Below are 15974 nucleotides of genomic sequence, written 5' to 3' on the forward strand. Positions count from 1 at the left end.
TCTCTAATAATTTGTAATTTGTTGGATATAAAATATGAAAACTCAATAAAAAACATTTTTTTTTAAAAACGCCCCTCTGAAATGGAGCGCAGTTAGGGACAGGCATTGAATTCTGACCTAGCCAGCTACACTCACGTCCCGTAAAATGAATTTTAAAAACCCAAACGGCCACTTCTGGTGTCTGTTATTTTAATGTGAATTCTTTAACACTTCCGATGTGGGGCAGCAGGGTAGCATAGTGTTTAGCTCAATCGCTTCACAGCTCCAGGGTCCCAGGTTCGATTCCGGCTTGGGTCACTGTCTGTGCGGAGTCTGCACATCCTCCCCGTGTGTGCGTGGGTTTCCTCCGGGTGCTCCGGTTTCCTCCCACAGTCCAAAGATGTGCGGGTTAGGGTGGATTGGCCGTGCTAAATTGCCCTTAGTGTCCAAATTGCCCTTAGTGTTGGGTGGGGTTACTGAGTTATGGGGATAGGGTGGAGGTGTTGACCTTGGGTAGGGTGCTCTTTCCAAGAGCTGGTGCAGACTCGATGGGCTGAATGGCCTCCTTCTGCACTGTAAATTCTATGATGTGGCTTAGCCTGTCCAGACTATGTAATTAGGAGTGGGTGGGTTACTACTCATCGCCTCCTAGCTCTGTGGGTTGATACAAACAAAGAAAAATGTAACACAGGAACAGGCCCTTCGGCCTTCCAAACCTGTACCGACCATGCTGCCCTTCCGGGGTCCGTATCCCTCTATCCCCATCCTATCCCTTGTATTTATCCAGACGCCCCTTAAATGTCACTATCGTATCCCGGCTCTGGGTTACTGTCCGTGTGGAGTTTGCACATTCTCCCTGTGTTTGCGTGGGTTTCGCCTCCACAACCCAAAGATGTGCAGGGTAGGTGGGATTGGCCACGCTAAATTGACCCTTAATTGGAAAAAAAATGAATTGGGTACTCTAAATTTATATATTTTTTTAAAGTGCCCCTTAATTGGAAAAAATTAATTGGATACTCTTTCGTCCCTGCTTCCAGCACCTCCCCGGCAGCGAATTCCAGACACCCACTACACTCCGTGTAACAAAAAAGCTTCATGAAATCTTACAATTTGCAGTGGAGAAGGAGACCATTCGACCCATCGAGTCTGTACCGGCCCTTAGAAAGAGCACCCTACTTAAGCCGATCCGTCCACACTATCTCCGTAACCCAGTAACCCCACCTAATCTTTTTTTTTTGGACACTAAGGGGCAATTTTATCACGGCCAATCCACCTAACCTGCACATCTTTGGACTGTGGAGGAGGGAAACGGAGCACCCGGAGGGAAACTCACGCAGACACGGGGAGAACGTGCAGACTCCGCACCGACAGTGACCCAAGCTGGGAATCGAACCTGGGTCTCTGGAGCTGTGAGGCAACAGAGCTAACCATTGTACTACCTGTCGCTTCCCTTGCCCATCCTCCACTAAACTTTGCCCCTCGCACCTTAAACCTATGCCCCTAGTAATTGACCCCTCCACCCTGGGAAAAACCTCTGACTATCCACTCTGTCCATGCCCGTCATAATTTTGGTAGCTTCTATCAGGTCGTCCCTCAACCTCCATCGTTCCAGTGAGAACAAACCGCGTTTATCCAGCCTCTCCTCATTGCCAATGCCTCCCATACCAGGCAACATCCCGGTCAACCTCTCCTGTATCCTCTCCAAAGCCTCCACATCCTTCTGGTAGTGTGGCGACCAGAATTGAACATGTTCTTTCAAATGTCGGAGTCATAAGGAGGAGGCCATTTGACCCATCAGATTAATGCTGGCTGTCTCTGAACCAACCCAGTCAGTCCCATTCTCCCAGTCTATCTCTCAACACTGCTAATTTCCCCACCGTTTTAGCCGCTTAGCTCTGCAGCTGTATTTCCCTCAAGTGCCAATCCAATTTCCTTTCGAGATTATTCACCGTCTCTGCTTCCGCCACTCTTGTGGGCAGCGAGTTAGATTTAGATATATTGTCACGTGTACCGGGGGTACAGTGGAAAGTACTGTTGTGCGCAGTCCAGATTGTTCCATACATGAAAACATAGGACAGACGATAAATACACAATGTAAATACATAGGCATCGGGTGAAGCTTATGTAGTGCTAAACATAGATCATAGAATTTACAGTGCAGAAGGAGGCCATTCGGCCCATCGAGTCTGCACTGGCCCTTTACAAAGAGAAATCCACTCAAGCCCACATCTCTACCCTATCCCTGCAACCCAGCAACCCCCACTTAACCTTTTTGAAATGAAATGAAAATCGCTTATTGTCACGAGTAGGCTTCAAAGAAGTTACTGTGAAAAGCCCCTAGTCGCCACATTCCGGCACCTGTCCGGGGGTCGAACCGTGCTGCTGGCCTGCTTGGTCTGCTTTAAAGCCAGCGATTTAGCCCAGTGAGCTAAACCAGCCACACTAAGGGCAATTTATCACGGCCAATCCACCTAACCCGCACATCTTTAGACTGTGGGAGGAAACCGGAGCACCCGGAGGAAACCCACGCACACACGGGGAGAACGTGCAGACTCCGCACAGACAGTGACCCAAGCCGGGAATCGAACCTGGGACCCTGGAGCTGTGAAGCAATTGTGCTAAACACTATGCTACCCTGCTGCCCTAAACTGGTAGAGAGACCAGTTCAGTCCATAAGAGGGCCATTCAGGAGTCTGGTAACAGCGGGGAAGAAGCTGTTTTTGAATCTGTTCGTGCGTGTTCTCAGACATTTGTATCTTATGCCCAATGGAAGAGGTTGGGAGAGTGAGTAAGCCGGGTGGGGAGGGGTCTTTGATTATGCTGCCCGCTTTCCCAAGGCAGCGGGAGGTTTAGACAGTTAATGGATGGGAGGCAGGTTCGTGTGATGGACTGGGCTGCATTCACGGCCCTCTGTGGTTTCTTACGGTCTTGGGCCGAGCAGTTGCCATACCAGGCTGTGATGCAGCCCAATAGGATGCTTTCTATTGTGCATCCCAGGTTATTCTCTCTTCCAACCTCTTCCAATTGGGCAGCAGATTAAAAAGTCTGCGTCTATAAAAATTGGTCATAGTTATTGTGGACATGCCTAATTTCCTGAGGAAGCAGAGACATTGTTGTGCTTTCTTGGTCGCAGCGTTGACGTGGGTGGGCCAGGGCAGATTGTTGGTGATGAGCACACCTAGGAATTGGAAGTTGTCAACCATCTCCACCTCGGCACCATTGATGCAGACAGAGGCGTGTACGCTTCGATTTCTGAAGTCAATGACCAGCTCCTTTAGTTTTGCTGACATTGAGGGATAGATTGTTGTCGCTGCACCACTCCACTAGGTTCACTATCTCCCTCCTGTATTCTGACTCGTGGTCGTTCGAGATCCGACCCACTACGGTTGTGTCATCAGCAAACTTGTAGATGGAGTCGGAGCCGAATCTTGCTGTGTGTATAAGGAGTTGGCAGCATCATTGCCATTCGCTGGGTATAAATATTGATCTCCCCACCCCCGCTTTATATCTCTTAAATCTGTGTTCCCCCTCCCCCACCCACCTTCGTCTTTGAACCACCTTTGTCGCCCTTATGCAATCTGTCCTAATCTTGTACCCCTCGATCAAATCTCCCCCCATCCTCAGCTTCTCCAACTTCACCTTAGAGCTACAATTCCCTCACCTGAGGACCCACTCTTGTAAATCGCCCTCTGCATCCTTTTGAGGACCCTTGTGTCTTCCTAAAGTGTGCCGACCACAGCTGGACGGGGTCTGGGAGCAGAGCTGCGTGGGACAGTATGGTTTCAAGACCTGCCTCGTCACAAAAGAGTCAATAGATATGGAGCAGGAATGATCCACCGTGGCTCCTGCTCCGGGAGGTCACAGTTCAGGGGGGCCCAGAAACCAGACTGGAAAGTGCTCCAGTTCGTGACTCCCACTGTAGCCAAATAGCTGACCCACACTGACTGGGATCACCAATGGGAACAGGAACAGAGCCAACTGGTCAAAATCCTTTTTACCCCAGCGAGAACCAACACTTTACAAGTTAGGAGGGGAGTGTTAATTATTAATGAAATAGACAACCGAATAGAGAGCTTTCACAACTGCAGTGAATGCTGGGATAGCTAAGCCTCCATTGTGCTTCCCTCAGCCAGGAGTGACAATGTGCAAAAGCAACACCGCAAACTACAGACAGATTCTGATATGAGATGGCAGTCCTGAAGCAGAACAGGAGACATGGATGGATCCAGAATATGGGAGCACATCTTTCTCAGTTGGAACAGTAGATGGTTCCACACTCCCTGACTTGACCCATGCCCTGACCAGTGGATCACTGCATCCTCAATGTGCCCACTTCCCTTGGTTCGCCGCCGGTTATTGACGGTCAGCGAGTTCGGTGTGTGGGTTCGCAGTCCCACCCTCCAGAATCTGAAGAAGGAACCGGTAATCCGATGGGATGGATTGAAAATTTGTCGAAAGCCCATTGGTAGAAAGTTTTTTTTTTTTATTCGTTCATGGGACATTGGCGTCGCAGGCTGGGTCAGCGTAATAATAATCTTTATTAGTGTCACAAGTAGGCTTACATTAACACTGCAATGAAGTTACTGTGAAAAGCCCCTAGTCGCCACATTCCGGCGCCTGTTCGGGTACACGGAGGGAGAATTCAGAATGTCCATTTTGTCTAACAGCACGTCTTCCAGCACTTGTGGGAGGAAACCGGAGCACCCAGAGGAATCCCACGCAGACACGGGGAGAACGTGCAGACTCCGTGCTGCATTTATTGCCCATCCCTAATTGCCCTTGAGGGGGGGGCAGTTAAGAATCAACCACATTTGCTGTGGGGTCTGGAGTCACATGTAGGCCAGACCGAGTAAGGACGGCAGATTTCCTTCCCTAAAGGGGGCATTAGTGACCCAGATGGGTTTTTACAACAATCGGTATTGGTTTGATGGTCATCATTAGATTTTTTATTCCAGATTTTTATTGAATTCAAGTTTCACCATCTGCAGTGGTGGGATTTGAACCTGGGTCCCCAGAACACTGCCCTGAGTCTCTGGTTTACTAGTCCAGTGACAGTACCAAAGCACACCCAACAGAGGCCAGAGATAAAGCCAATCGACAACAAGAGTGTACATGGAGGGAGAATTCAGAATGTCCATTTTGTCTAACAGCACGTCTTCCAGGATGTTTTAGTCTCTCATGGCCTCTGGCCAAAGCTGTGAAACTGAAAAGTAAAGACGTGCATTTATATGGCGCCTTTCAGAGCCACCAGACACCTCAAAGTGTGTTACAGCCAATCAAATACTTACTGGCCTGTCAGTGTCATGATGCAGGAAATGTGGCCGCCAATTTGCGCACAGCAATATCCCACAATTAAATAATCAACAATCTGTGCGTGTGATGACTAGTTAAGGGATGAATATCAGGCCAGGACACCAGGGGAGAACTCCCTTACTCCTCTCCGAGATATAGTTCCTTGTGATCCACCTCAGTTTAATGTGTCACCCAAAGGACAGTGTCGCTGACAGTGCAGCACACCCTCAGCACGGCACTGTGGAGGGAAATGTCAACCACAGCTTCTCACTGGGGGGAGGGGAGAATGCATGGCTGACAACGGGTGCTACGTCAATTCAAGTTGTTGTTGTTGAAATGTTGGTCGGCCGGACGGACGGACAGCCCCTGAGCCAATCAGGATCTATTTTACTGCTTGGGGGCTCATTGTCCAAGAAGAGGTATGGGCCAATCGCCATTTGGCGTCTGGGTTTCTCCCTCCCCCCCCCCCCCCCCCCCCCCCCCCCCCCCCCCCCCGTCTGCGCTCATCCCTCTGGTGTAGGTGCACCCACAGTGCTGTTAGGGAGGGAGTTCCGGGGTTTTGACCCAGTGACAGTGAAGGAGCGGCCGATGTATTTCCAAGTCGGGATGGTGAGTGACTTGGAGGGGAACCTCCAGGTGGTGGTGTTCCCCATGTGTCTGCTGCCCCCTGCCTGTCTAGATGGGAAATGCTTTTGCAGGTGCTGTGGAAGGAGCCTTTGGTGAGGGCATGTGCCGCAGCAAGTCCCTGTCCCCCCCACCCCCCCCCCCCCCCCCCCCCCCCCCCCCACCCCCACCCCGCCTCAATGACCGACACCAGCTCCCAGTCCGGCAGGGCCCCAATTTTAAAATGATCATAAAAGCAAATTACCGCGGATGCTGGAATCTGAAACCAAAGAGAAAATGCTGGATAATCTCAGCAGGTCTGGCAGCATCTGTAGGGAGAGGAAAGAGCTGACGCTTCGAGTCCGACGATTCTTTGTCAAAGCTGCCAGGCCCTGCTGAGATTTTCCAGCATTTTCTCTTTCGTTCAAAATTCTCATCCTTCTTTTCGTACCTTGCCATGGCCTCACCCGCCCCTCCCCCCCTCCCTATCTCTTCAGCCTCTGCCAGTGCTCTGAGATCTCTGCGCTCCTCGAATTCCGCCCTCTGGCACCTCCCTGATTTGAGTCGCTCCACCACTGACGGCCTCCACCCTCGGAGGCCTGGAGTCCCGAGCTCTGGAATTCCCTCTCTCAACCTCTCCCGTTCCTCCAAACCTCACTTCCCTCATTTAAGATGTGCCTTAGCACCGAGCTCTTTGTCCAAGCGTTTGGCTATTTCCCCCCCGGATCATTGCTTTATGCGGCTTGCCGTCAACCTGTGCTCTCTTCCCCCACTATGAAAATACAGGCGCCACATAAATACAATGTTGTTGTTGTTGTGAAGTGAGCGACTGGAGGATGAAGCTAAGCGGATACTGTAACACTACTGCCCTCTTGTGGTGCACTCAGAACTCTGACAGCAAAGGCTTAAATTTTTATCATAGAATTTACAGTGCAGAAGGAGGCCATTTGGCCCATCGAGTCTGCACCGGCCCTTGGAAAGAGCACCCTACCCAAGGTCAACAACTCCACCCTATCCCCATAACCCAGTAACCCCACCCAACACTAAGGGCAATTTTGGACACTAAGGGCAATTTAGCCTGGCCAATCCACCTAACCTGCACATCTTTGGACTGTGGGAGGAAACCGGAGCACCCGGAGGAAACCCACGTAGACACGGGGAGGATGTGCAGACTCCGCACAGACAGTGACCCAAGCCGGAATCGAACCTGGGACCCTGGAGCTGTGAAGCCATTGCGCTATCCACAATGCTACCGTGCTGCCCGGGTCATTAAATCTCTCTCCCTTGTCCTTTTCACTCAAATTGGATGGGGGTTCGACTCTTTGTTGGGATGTAGTAACCGGAAGGAGGATCTCTGTGCTACCTCACCCAAAGGGCCGTTCTTCACATGTGAACCGAGACAATAAGTATCAGTAAGGCCATTCGACTGTGGCAATGGGTGCAGACTGGGGAACTGAGTCCAACTTTATACGGATCAGTACCGGGGCCCTGATTCCGGAAGTGAAAACCCCAGCAATGAAAAACGGAGAAAATGGATAAGTCCTGGAAAAAGGCGAAAATCCTGGAAGGATAAATCCTGGACGGCTTTGTGGCACTGCTGTCTCACAGCGCCAGCTACCCGGGTTCGATTCCAGCCTTGGGTGACTGTCTGTGTGGAGTTTGCACCTCCCCCCTCCGTGTCGTCTGCGTGGGTTTCCTCCGGGTGCTTCGGTCCCACAGTCCAAAGATGTGCAGGTGAGGCGGATTGACCGTGCTAAATTTCCCGCTAAGCATTCAAAGATTAGTCGAAGTTCCAACGGCCATGTCTTTCCATCATGCACACTTAACACTGAAACCGCCTATGTAAACATTTAGAATGGGAATCCTCAATGTCAACGGTTGCCTGTAACAGTGTAGTTTCAGGCAGTGTCCAGTAGGAGGAGGTGTGGAGCAGGGTTCTGAAATCTCCCTCCTAATTCCGTTGCCCGTTAAGACTGTGGGCAGGTCAGAGTTGATTTCCCAGTGATGAATTAAAGGTTTTCTACGCCATGTACACACTCCCTCCCAGTTTGTTCAGGGGAAATCCTATTCAAGAGCCATCAGTTAATATAAAATACTATATCCTTCAAATAAGTGTGGGTAACAGTATCACTGATCTACTCGCACATATAAATAGCTCTACTCATTAGTAATTATCTCATATTATCTTCCAGATGGATCCAGTCCCATTGCATAACACACACTCTTTAATTCACATTTAACAAATAATCTATATTTTTTTTCTTTTGCTTCATTTATCACCACCAGTTAAGTTCTTAATGTGTTGACCAGTGGCAGAACAATCACAGGATAGCATTGGTCAGGGCAACTTGCATGTCTATTACAGATCTACAGTTTATTCCTCTCCAATAGACTGACTCTCACTGGGGTACAGGTCCTACACACACTGACTCTCACTGGAGTACGGGTTCCACACACACTGACTCTCACTGGGGTATGGGTCCCACACACACTGACTCTCACTGGGGTAGGGGTCCCACACACACTGACTCTCACTGGGGTACGGGTCCCACACACACTGACTCTCACTGGGGTACGGGTTCCACACACACTGACTCTCACTGGGGTACAGGTCCTACACACACTGACTCTCACTGGGGTACAGGTCCTACACACACTGACTCTCACTGGGGTACGGGTTCCACACACACTGACTCTCTCTGGGGTATGGGTCCCACACACACTGACTCACACTGGAGTACGGGTTCCACACACACTGACTCTCACTGGAGTACGGGTTCCACACACACTGACTCTCACTGGGGTACGGGTCCCACACACACTGACTCTCACTGGAGTACGGGTCCCACACACACTGACTCTCACTGGAGTACGGGTCCCACACACACTGACTCTCACTGGGAGTACGGGTCCCACACACACTGACTCTCACTGGGGTACGGGTCCCACACACACTGACTCTCACTGGGGTACGGGTCCCACACACACTGACTCTCACTGGGGTCCCCCCACACTGACTCTCACTGGGGTACGGGTCCCACACACACTGACTCTCACTGGGGTACTGGTTCCCACACACACTGACTCTCACTGGGGTACGGGTCCCACACACACTGACTCTCACTGGGGTACGGAGCCCACACACACTGACTCTCACTGGGGTCCCACACACACTGACTCTCACTGGGGTACGGGTTCCACACACACTGACTCTCACTGGGGTACGGGTCCCACACACACTGACTCTCACTGGGGTACAGGTTCCACACACACTGACTCTCACTGGGGTACGGGTCCCACACACACTGACTCTCACTGGGGTACGGTTCCACACACACTGACTCTCACTGGAGTACAGGTTCCACACACACTGACTCTCACTGGGGTACGGGTCCCCACACACACTGACTCTCACTGGGTACAGGTCCACACACACTGACTCTCACTGGGGTACGGGTCCCACAACACACTGACTCTCACTGGGGTACGGTTCCACACACACTGACTCTCACTGGGGTACGGGTCCCACACACACTGACTCTCACTGGGGTACGGGTCCCACACACACTGACTCTCACTGGAGTACAGTTCCCACACACACTGACTCTCACTGGGGTACGGGTCCCACACACACTGACTCTCACTGGGGTACGGTCCACACACACTGACTCTCACTGGGGTACGGGTCCCACACACACTGACTCTCACTGGGGTACGGGTCCCACACACACTGACTCTCACTGGGGTACGGGTCCCACACACACTGACTCTCACTGGGGTACGGGTCACACACACTGACTCTCACTGGGGTACGGGTCCCACACACACTGACTCTCACTGGGGTACTGGGTCCCACACACACTGACTCTCACTGGGGTACGGGTCACCACACACTGACTCTCACTGGGGTACGGGTCCCACACACACTGACTCTCACTGGGGTACGGGTCCCACACACACTGACTCTCACTGGGTACGGGTTCCCACACACACTGACTCTCACTGGGGTACGGGTCCCACACACACTGACTCTCACTGGGGTACGGGTCCACACACACTGACTCTCACTGGGGTACGGGTCCCACACACACTGACTCTCACTGGGGTACGGGTCCCACACACACTGACTCTCACTGGGTACGGGTCCCACACACACTGACTCTCACTGGGGTACGGGTTCCCACACACACTGACTCTCACTGGGGTACGGGTCCACACACACTGACTCTCACTGGGGTACGGGTCCACACACACACTGACTCTCACTGGGGTACGGGTCCCACACACACTGACTCTCACTGGGGTACGGGTCCCACACACACTGACTCTCACTGGGGTACGGGTCCCACACACACTGACTCTCACTGGGGTACGGGTCCCACACACACTGACTCTCACTGGGGTACGGGTCCCACACACACTGACTCACTGGGGTACGGGTCCCACACACACTGACTCTCACTGGGGTACGGGTCCCACACACACTGACTCTCACTGGGGTACGGGTCCCACACACACTGACTCTCACTGGGGTACGGGTCCCACACACACTGACTCACACTGGGATACGGGACCCACACACACTGACTCTCACTGGGGTACGGGTCCACACACACTGACTCTCACTGGGGTACGGGTCCCACACACACTGACTCACACTGGGGTACGGGTCCCACACACACTGACTCTCACTGGAGTACAGTTCCACACACACTGACTCACACTGGGGTACGGGTCCCACACACACTGACTCTCACTGGGGTACGGGTCCCACACACACTGACTCACACTGGGATACGGGTCCCACACACACTGACTCTCACTGGAGTACAGTTCCACACACACTGACTCACACTGGGGTACGGGTCCCACACACACTGACTCTCACTGGGGTAGGGGTCCCACACACACTGACTCTCACTGGGGGACGGGTCCCACACACACTGACTCTCACTGGGGTACGGGTCCCACACACACTGACTCTCACTGGGGTACGGGTCCCACACACACTGACTCTCACTGGGGTACGGGTCCTACACACACTGACTCTCACTGGGGTATGGGTCCCACACACACTGACTCTCACTGGGGTACGGGGTCCCACACACACTGACTCTCACTGGGGTACGGGTCCCACACACACTGACTCTCACTGGGGTATGGGTCCCACACACACTGACTCTCACTGGGGTATGGGTCCCACACACACTGATTCTCACTGGAGTACAGTTCCACACACACTGACTCTCACTGGGGTAGGGGTCCCACACACACTGACTCTCACTGGGGTACGGGTCCCACACACACTGACTCTCACTGGGGTACGGGGTCCCACACACACTGACTCTCACTGGGGTACGGGTCCCACACACACTGACTCTCACTGGGGTATGGGTCCCACACACACTGACTCTCACTGGGTATGGGTCCCACACACACTGATTCTCACTGGAGTACAGTTCCACACACACTGACTCTCACTGGGGTAGGGGTCCCACACACACTGACTCTCACTGGGGTACGGGTCCCACACACACTGACTCTCACTGGGGTACGGGTCCCACACACACTGACTCTCACTGGGGTACGGGGTCCCACACACACTGACTCTCACTGGGGTACAGTTCCACACACACTGACTCTCACTGGGGTACGGGTCCCACACACACTGACTCTCACTGGGGTACGGGTCCCACACACACTGACTCTCACTGGGGTACGGGTCCCACACACACTGACTCTCACTGGGGTACGGGTCCCACACACACTGACTCTCACTGGGGTACAGTTCCACACACACTGACTCTCACTGGGGTACGGGTCCCACACACTGACTCTCACTGGGGTACGGGTCCCACACACTGACTCACAGTTCCACTGGACTGACACACATCGGGATACGGGCTCTGCTGCAGTTGACACTCACTGGGGTACAGCTTTTGTCCTTCGAGGTGGTGGTTGAACCCACGCTGCTGGCCTTGTGACAAGTCAGCTAAACTAGCCCCCCCCCCCCCCCCCCCCCCCCCAATCCAGCCACCATAGTCCCAGTGACCATGGGCTGCTTCCCCCTTTGAGGGGGGAGAGCTGACTGGTGGTGATTGAACCTGAGGGTCACCCACACCTCAGGCGAGGGGGTATGGTTGACAAAGCGGGGTCTTCATGAACGATAACAGCCTGTTCTGTAACTTGTGCTGTAAGCATTCTTTGATTCAGCGAGTAGAAATGGCAAAGAATTCAGTGGAATTTGCTGAGAGTGGGGACTGAACGAAGAAGGGGTTTAAATGGCTGGAGAGCATGCAGAGCAGTGATCTGCTGATGGAAAATGCCTGTTTGTGTGATGGTGTGCATAGCCAAATAGCCCCTGGGTGTCACGTAGTGTGAGCCCCAGTTAAAACCATAGAATCCCTAGGGCAGCACGGTGGCCTAGTGGTTAGCACAACCGCCTCACGGCGCTGAGGTCCCAGGTTCGATCCCGGCTCTGGGTCACTGTCTGTGTGGAGTTTGCACATTCTCCCCGTGTCTGCGTGGGTTTCGCCCCCACAACCCAAAAATGTGCAGAGTAGGTGGATTGGCCACGCTAAATTGCCCCCTTAATTGGAAAAAAAAATAATTGGGTAATCTAAATTTATTAAAAAAAACCATAGAATCCCTACAGTGCCGAAAGAGGCCATTCGGCCCAACGAGTTTGCACTGACCCTCCAAAAGAGCAGCCTACCTAGGCCCAATCCCCTGCCCTATCCCCGTAAACCCACCTAATCTGCACATCCCTGGACACTTAGGGGCAATTTAGCCTGGCCAATCCACCTAATCTGCAGATCTTTGGACTGGGCGAGGAAATCGGAGCACCCGGAGGAAAACCCACTCAGAAACGGGGAGAACGTGCAGACTCCGCACAGACTGTCACCCGAGGCCGGAATCGAACCCGGTGACTCTGGTGCTGTGAGGCAGTGGTGCTAATCACTGTTACACTGCGTCACGCGGTTGATTGTGTGACTCGCTTTCCGGTGGCGGGCAAAGGGAGGGGGAGGGGGGGGGGGGGTCTGTACTCCAGCGCGACCCTCTCCTGTTCAGACTTGGCGCAATATTTACTGGTGACGCAGGGGTTGGGGGCTGGTGAAGTCACTGGGACGTGATTCAGTGCCTCTCTCTCCAAGTACTTAGAATTCTGCTCGTCCACTCAGCCAGCCAACGCGCGGAGCTGAGATATGAATAACATATCAGGGAAGGGGAGAGGGATTAGAGAGGAAGTGTGGTGGGGGGGGGGGGGGATGGGAGAGTGTGAGCAGAATGAAGATAAGGCCCTTCAGAGAACTCAATCTGACCTTTCGTCTTCAGCGAGATTTATTATTTATCCCCTGGCTCTCCATCTTTCTGACTGAGGATAACATCTGGTCGGAACGAGGCTGGGCAATTTGCGATGTGGCCGGGAGTCAAGGCTGCTGGCTGGGAACTGACAGGCCTTTCCCGCTCGCGGCTCGTACTGGGGTATCAACGTTGCAATCCTGTCACATTGAAGTGTGTGCTCCAGTTGTGAGAGAGTTTTTAAAAATTCTTTCATGGGGGCGTGGGCCCAGCATTTGTTGCCCGTCCCTAATTGCCCCCTGAACTGAGCGTCTCGCTCGGCCGTTTCAGAGGGGCAGTTAAGGGTCAGCCACATTGCTTCTCCCAGCCTCTGAAGAAAGGAGGCTCGATTCCCGGCTTGGGTCACTGTCTGTGTGGAGTCTGCACGTCCTCCCCCTGTGTGCGTGGGTTTCCTCCGGGTGCTCCGGTTTCCTCCCACAGTCCAAAGATGTGCGGGTTAGGTGGATTGGCCATGATAAATTGCCCGTAGTGTCCTAATAAAAGTAAGGTTAAGGGAGGGGTTGTTGGGTTACGGGTATAGGGTGGATACGTGGGTTTGAGTAGGGTGATCATTGCTCGGCACAACATTGAGGGCCGAAGGGCCTATTCTGTGCTGTACTGTTCTATGTTCTATGTTCTAAATCTTTCCAGAAAGCCACTGTGGCTTGCGCCCAAACTGAAACAGCCGGACAGGATTCTCACAGCTTGCCAACTTCAAGAGAAACGCCGGGAGCAACATCAGCCACTCTACTTGGCCTTCACCCATCTGACCAAAGCTTTGGGCTGGATTCTCCATTTCTGGGGTATGCCCCCCATGCCGGCGTGGGAACGGAATAAATGGCGTAAAACGACCGCCGATTTCCCGTTTTGCTGGGGGCCGGCAGCGCAGCGCGCCCGACTCCAGATTTCCGATACGGCCCGGAGAATTGCCGCGTCCGTAGCCGCGCATGCACGGGGGCGGCGGCCTGCATGCGGCCGGGCCGTTCAACATGGCCGCGCGCGGACCCGGCCCGCGATACGCTCCCCTCCTTCGGCCAGCTCGCGCGCCCCGGATCACCCCCTCCCCCCAGCCCCTAATAAAGCCCCCCCCCTCCCCCCGCCCACAGATTGGCCCTCCCCCTGACTGTGGCGGTGCTGGACTGCGACTGCAGACGCCGGGCCGAGTTCCCGACGGACGAGACCATGAGAGACCCATGCCATCGGGGATTAGGCCGGTCGGGGGTGAAGCCTTCACGGGCCGGGCCTCAGGCAATGTCCTGAGGTCATCGATACGTGGCGCGGCGTACTTGCCGGGTCTGCCGCTTTGGAGGAGGCAGAGCAGCGCCAACGTGGCGCTACCCCCGATTTGGTCGGGAACGGAGATTCTCCGGCCGATCGACAAAAGCGATTTCGGCGACTGAAGAATCCAGCCCTTTGAGCCAGTCACTCGGGAAGTGCTGTGGAAGACCCTGTCAAAGGCCGGCTGTGCAGAGAAATTCATCAACATCCTCCACAACAAGATATCGGCGGAAGCCCTCATCGACGGGAATAAGACGAAAACTTTGAGGTCAAGACTCTAGTCAAGGAGGGATGTGGCATCGCCCCCATCCCTTACTCCATCTTCACCGCCACCATCCTTCGCCTTGTCAAGAGAAAGCTTCCAGTGGAGTGGACATCGTCTACAGGATGGACGGATAACCTTTCAACCTCAACCGGTTGAAATCCAAAAGCAGAGGACACTGACTTCGCTTATGGCACTTCAGGGTGTGGGTGACATCACCATCTCTCTCAGAAGAGAATCTCCAAGCCATGCCTGACACTTTCGGAGAAGCAAACCAAAGAATCGGTTTCAGCCTCAATCTCCAGAAGACTCGAGTCCTTAACCAACCTGCCCCAGGGCAAGATCCGGTCTCTCCCTCCATTAAGGTCAATGGAGAAACTCGAACAAACGTGGAACATTTTCCCAACCTAGGAAGCCACCTCTCTTCTAAGGCTGACATTGATGCGGAGATCCAATGTTGTATCCAACCCAACGAGCGCCTCCTTCGGGCGCCCAAGGACGCGATTCTTCGACAACCGCAACATCGGTGCTGACACCAAGATCCTCGTGTACAAGACGGTCATCCTCCCAACTCTTCCATACGGCTCAGAAACTACTTGCAGACGCCACCTCAAGGCCCTGGAGAGGTACCGTCAACGCATCATCTGGGAGGACACTTGTACTAACATCAATGCCCTTGAAGGTGCCAAGAGCAGCAGCAACGAGGCCATGATCATCCGAAACCAACTCCACTGGGCCAGGGTCCCGTCTTCCAAAGCAAATCTCCAACGCCCAGCGCAAAGAAGGCTTTCAAACAAGAGGACAAAGTAAGCACTTGAAAGACACCATGAAGGCTTACCTCAAGGAATGCATCAACGTCGTTGCCTGGGAGATCCTTGCTCAGAAGAGACCTCCTTGGAGATTCACCTGATTGAAGGGACACAATAGGGCAGCAGGGTAGCATGGTGGTTAGCATCAATGCTTCACAGCTCCAGGGTCCCAGGTTCGATTCCCGGCTGGGTCACTGTCTGTGTGGAGTCTGCACGTCCTCCCCCTGTGTGCGTGGGTTTCCTCCGGGTGCTCCGGTTTCCTCCCACAGTCCAAAGATGTGCGGGTTAGCTGGATTGGCCATGCTAAATTGCCCGTAGTGTCCTAAAAGTAAGGTTAAGGGGGGGGTTGTTGGGTTACGGGTATAGGGTGGATACGTGGGTTTGAGTAGGGTGATCATGGCTCGGCACAA

General features: G+C 53.4%; 1 protein-coding gene across 1 annotated transcript in view; it reads right to left on the reverse strand.

Annotated features, from left to right (window-relative positions):
• LOC119957860 (dapper 1-like) overlaps nt 1-15626 on the reverse strand; it is a 73756-nt gene extending 58130 nt beyond the window's left edge. The window contains exon 1 of the mRNA XM_038786018.1: nt 15594-15626. The gene's annotated coding sequence lies outside the window, so the exon portion shown is untranslated. The remainder of the gene's footprint in view (nt 1-15593) is intronic.
• Between the last annotated feature and the right edge of the window lie 348 nt (nt 15627-15974).

This window comes from Scyliorhinus canicula, chromosome 27 (assembly GCF_902713615.1).
Source record: "Scyliorhinus canicula chromosome 27, sScyCan1.1, whole genome shotgun sequence".
In the NCBI taxonomy this organism is placed as follows: domain Eukaryota; kingdom Metazoa; phylum Chordata; class Chondrichthyes; order Carcharhiniformes; family Scyliorhinidae; genus Scyliorhinus; species Scyliorhinus canicula.